At 38.8% G+C, this 5,175-nt stretch overlaps 1 protein-coding gene across 1 annotated transcript in view; it reads right to left on the bottom strand.

The window, feature by feature from the left end:
- Positions 1–5,175, bottom strand: part of Slc39a10 (solute carrier family 39 member 10) — a 116,656-nt gene that overhangs the window by 81,580 nt on the left and 29,901 nt on the right. Inside the window, exon 2 of the mRNA XM_029476662.1 lies at positions 3,750–3,848. The gene's annotated coding sequence lies outside the window, so the exon portion shown is untranslated. The remainder of the gene's footprint in view (positions 1–3,749; positions 3,849–5,175) is intronic.

Genomic DNA, 5,175 nt, shown 5'->3' with positions numbered 1-5,175 from the left:
TCAGAAATCCGCCTGCCTCTGCCTCCCCTGCTGGCTTTATGAGTGCTGGGGGTTTGAACTGATGTCCTCATCCTTGCACAGCAAGCATTTGACCCACTTTGCCACTTTCCCAACCTATCTTCCCCTTTAAAAATATTGTTTAAAAAAACCTGATATTCAGATTGGACTTAAGGGTATTTGTAAAGCCACTTTCTCCACTGTTTTTGTAAGTTTTGCAGCTCATTCTGCTATACCAAAGGACTTTTATTTATTTTGAAAGCTTCTGCCCAACAAATAGGAAACAACTAGCATAATGAAGACTGCCTATATGATGGAGAAAATCTTTGGCAACTTTATTTATTAAGATAGGATTTTACTATGTAATCCAGGTTGGTCTTAAATTTAAAATCCTCCTGCCTCAGGATCAATCTACTGTTGTACACATATCTGCCTGTTAATGAGCCACGGGAAGCTAAAGTTTAGCATCTTCATTTTCCACTGGAAACTCTGGGTTTTCAGGAAAACACTAACGTTAACCAAAGATGAGCAGTAATGGCTGGCTTGAATGGAGGCTTCCACAAGGCTGTTCAATGGGGCTTTTTGAAGAGGCCTCATGTTCTTTTGTGACTGGGTTACCTCACTCAGGATGATATACTCCACATCCATCCATTTGCCTATGAATTTCATAAATTCATTGTTTTTAATAGCTGAGTAGTACTCCACTGTGTAAATGTATCACATTTTCTGTATCCATTCCTCTGTTGAGGGACATTTGGGTTCTTTCCAGCTTCTGGCTATTATAAATAATAGCCAGAACATAGTTATGTTATGAACATAGTGGAGCATGTGTCCTTATTACATGTTGGAGCATCATTTGGGTATATGCCCAGTAGTGGTAGAGCTGGGTTTTCAAGTAGAGCAGGGGGATGGGGGAGGATAAGGATATAAGGTGAGGGTGTTTTTCGGAGGGGAAACCAGGAAAGAGGATAACATTTGAAATGTAAATAAAGAAAATATACAATAAATTTTTTTTAAAAGAAGGGGCCTCATGGTAGTGTTTAGACTTTCAGGAGGGATGGAGAGCAGTACCCAGAAGTAGTACAATATTTGGCAACCTAAACAAGATGGCTCCTTAAAGGAAGGACCTTCCCATTAAAGCCCGGAGCAGATGAAGGAATGTTCAGAGAGAACCATTAGGGCAACACAGACTAAGTCCTGGGTAAAGGATAGGTCAGACTTTTTAGAACCCTTTAGAGCCAGGGGGAAGTGTTGCATCATGTGCTTTAGTCCAGCAGAGAGTATGTGAGTGGAGGGGCCAGGTACCATAAACTGGGAGCTGCTGAATCATCGTACAAAGTGCTAAGTGCCCCCAGAGAGAGCCACAGAGGGGGATGGTGGCCTGATTCAGGCTATGAGATCTGACCTGAAGATGCAGGCCCAGGTTCCAACAGTCTGCAGATAGGAACCAAACTCAGGTTCATCTGACTATAAAGCCATTTTCCTCCCCGCTACACTGAGAAAACTCAGGGGGCATGGTGGGGCAGTCCTATGATTTCAGTACTTCAGAAGCTAAGACAAGTAGATCTCTAGGAGGTCAAGGATAGCCTGGTCTACCCGGGGCATTCTAGGCTAGCCAAGGCTACATAGCTACTCCCAGTCTCAAAAATAAGAAGCAAAACCAAAAAAAATTTCAGAAACCAAAACCAAAACAATAGCAACAACAAATCACTGACCCAAAATGCTCAAAGCTAAACTGTTCTTTTATATGATGAAGGAGAGATAATGTCCTTGAGGTCAAAGGCTGCTGACTCTTTGTTTTTAATGTAACTTAAGACTATAGGTATTGAGAGCATCATTTCCCAAGAGCTAAGCATGAGATTAATATTGCGAATACAATAGTGTGTGTGTGTGTGTGTGTGTGTGTGTGTGTGTGTGTGTATACATACATATAAGAGTTCCTGGAAGTTTATGAAATCATCAAAGTTGTTGCCATTGTTGCTTTCAATTCAAGCATCTGCAGAAAATTTTTACTAATTTTGCCAAGCAGTGGTGGTGCATACCACCTTTAATTCCTGACTTGGGAGACAGAGACAGGTAGATCTCTTAAGTTTGAGGCCAGCCTGGTCAACAGAATAAGTTACAGGACAGCCAGGGCTACACAGAAAAACCCTGTCTTGAGAAACCAAAAACAACAATAACAACAAAATTTACTCACTTAAGACAATACAGTTAAAAGGTAAAACCAGGAAAGCCTACAACATCGAATACATTAGTTTTTTGGCAGCTTAGCTAGTAATTCTGTTATTCTAGCAATAACAAAGAAAAAACTGACAACTGACTCAAACTATTAAAAACAAAACCCCACAATATATAAACACGAGTTCTTTTGTTTACACGAAATGAAGCCTACAACTAAAATTAACTGTTATTATTAAAAGTATTCTCTGATGACCAGTTTATTGGACCTAAAAATACCTAAAACCTAAAAAAAAAAAAAAAATCCTGAAAACAAATCGTATTGAGTTGTCTCTCCTTGCATTTAATTTCTCATGCAGAAGAAAAGCCTTGAACAAGATTTAAATTCCTCCTACCCTATAACTGAAGAAACAAACAAACAAACAAACAAACAAACCCACTCTGATTTCACTTTCTTTTCTTTTGCACTGGAGTCATGGTTTGCTTTGTTACTGAGAGGTCCTGGCCTAGGCCTTTCTTGCTGATGAGTCTGCACAGTTAAAGTGACTCTGAATTCCAAGGTAATGCACACCAATGTTCTCTCTCTGTTATAATAATTGAGACCCTGAGTTTGACAGATGGGGACTATTCATAATTCAAAGTTCTATCACAGAATAGAAGTCTTCTTGCTAACAAAGGCTTTCGTTTTCAGATAGAAGTATCCAGATTTTCGAGATTGAGGTTGTATTTCTGCATCAGAATTGTGTAGAATGAATTGTTTGTGTTTCTGAACCCATTTGTGGGTAAATCAGCTAGTCACCACTAACTGCAAAATTACCAGTTGGGTTCAGGGATGAAGAGACAAACCACATTAGTGTATCTGTCAATATTTGTCTTCCTTACTTTTGCTCATGGTGCTGATGACATAGATGCTCTTGACAGCTTCATAATGCCTTCCTCTGAACTCTAAACCTCCCTCGTTCCTCTCCATCACCCCTAGAGTTCACTCTTGGGATCTCCTTTACCTTGGGTATCATTAAAAGTAATGGTTTCATGACTAAAGGAACATATATGTTGGATTATTTTTAAGTCAATCCTTTTCAATAATTTTGAATTATTTTAAAAAACAGTGTTCTACTGACTCTTGTAGGCAATCCATTGCCCACATTTTGGTTTATGAATCACATACTTTGCACACAGTTTTCCTTCCTGTTTACATTGTCTCAGCTTCTACCAACTCTAATTCTCATTTTGAGCATATATGTTTTTGTATGAACTGATTTTGTGTGAATCTGTTTGTGTGTGATTGGTAACTACTTCTATTTTAAAGTCATTAAGGTTTTTCCTCTTGGTACTCATCCTGTGGTCATGCCAATACATTAATACACCCCAAGTTTGTTTGCTGCTACTCTAGAGTATGGCACTTCTGGGGTATGTAAGGGGAGGAACATGTCTGTCATTTGTATTGATCTATGTATGACTAAAGGCACTGTTACTCAGAATTAAAATAGTAAAATGTTCAACTGCTTAAACCACGGCATATGCTTTGCTAAGCTACTTAACCACACAACAAATGAAAAACAAGGAAAACTTACCCTTTAAAGAAAGTCTCAGTAGATGCTCTAGGCTGTTTGCCCCTATTTCAGCTCACTCCAGCTCAGGTGTCAGTTACAGAAGTCTCTTGGACCTGGGGACTAGACAGACACAAGGAGAAGATTAAAGCAAATCCCTCCACCTAAACTTGCACCGCTTTAGATCAGCCAGTTGCCAGGGTTTGCATAAGGTTCTTCTCTTTATGCTTAGTAACCTTACCCAGCAAGCAAGCATCCTAGGGTCTCTTCTTTTTAAACCTCCACGTTGTTCTTACTGTTCTTTTTATGCTGGATAATTTTCAGGGCTTTATTTCCGACTTCCATATTTAATGTATTTTAATTCAGCCTAGTAATGATCTATATATACATGCATCCATGAGCTCATCTTTCCCTTAGGACTTATACAGGTAGTAAGGACCAAGTTGGCATTTGTTATTACTTTCTGGCAATTACAAGTCTGACTTCATAAATACCTTTATTTCTGCACTTGCATCCAAAAGTTTCAGGAGAGAGTGTAGTTAAATAAATAAAACAAGGACTCCTGGACTTGTCCTTTTACAGTGCCCTGATTGTTGTAAACTAGAAGCACCCACATTCTGACTTTCCCTCTTTTATGGCCCTTCTCCAGCGGTCCCTTTTAAATTGTGAATTATGCTTTTAAAATCTTGCAAGTTTTATATAGTTTCCAACAGAGTGACTTATGCTCTAAATTTGAAAATAATATTTTGTATGATTTGCAGAGTTGGGTAAAAATAGTTTACACTTAAAAACAAAGGATTTGACCGTATATTAGTTTCTTCTTTTTAAGAAGAAATAATAATAAAAGAGATGGAATAGAATCAATCCCCTGACCCCAGGGGACTCAATTTTAAAAGCCTCTTTCAGGGCCATAGCCCTTGAAGAATCTTGAGTAAAATGATAATAGATTGCACCTTCTAATTGTAACGACTCAGAGGAATGATCTAATCTAATGCAAAGTTAAAACACTTTAACAGACATTTCTCAAAATAATATCCATATCTAGTAACAGGTGTGCTACTAGAAAAGTGAAAAGTATTGTTTAGTATTAGTCTTCAGGAAACTGTAAATTGAAACCATAGACACTAAAAACTAAAACCAGTTAGAATGAATGAATTGTATTAAAAAGATGAGAGGAGACGAACACTGGCAAAATGAAGAAATGAAAACTCCTGCACAGATGGTGGGAGTGTCAATTGTCCCTCCACGATGGAGAGCAGTGTGGGGATTCAAACAAAAGAAAACAGAGAACGAGAGAAGAGAGAGAGAAAACAGCCAGAGACATCTAGAAGAGTCCAGAATTAACGGGGCTATGAGAGGAAAGAGAGGTGGAGAGAGAGCAAAAGAGGAAAAGAAGATAAGAGGAAGAGGGAGAAGGAGAGGGGGAGGAGGAGGGGAGGGGGGAGGAGGG

This window comes from Mus caroli, chromosome 1 (assembly GCF_900094665.2).
Source record: "Mus caroli chromosome 1, CAROLI_EIJ_v1.1, whole genome shotgun sequence".
In the NCBI taxonomy this organism is placed as follows: Eukaryota; Metazoa; Chordata; class Mammalia; order Rodentia; family Muridae; genus Mus; species Mus caroli.
The sequence above is the reverse complement of the archived record's forward strand: the minus strand, read 5'-3'. Positions and strand labels throughout refer to the sequence as shown.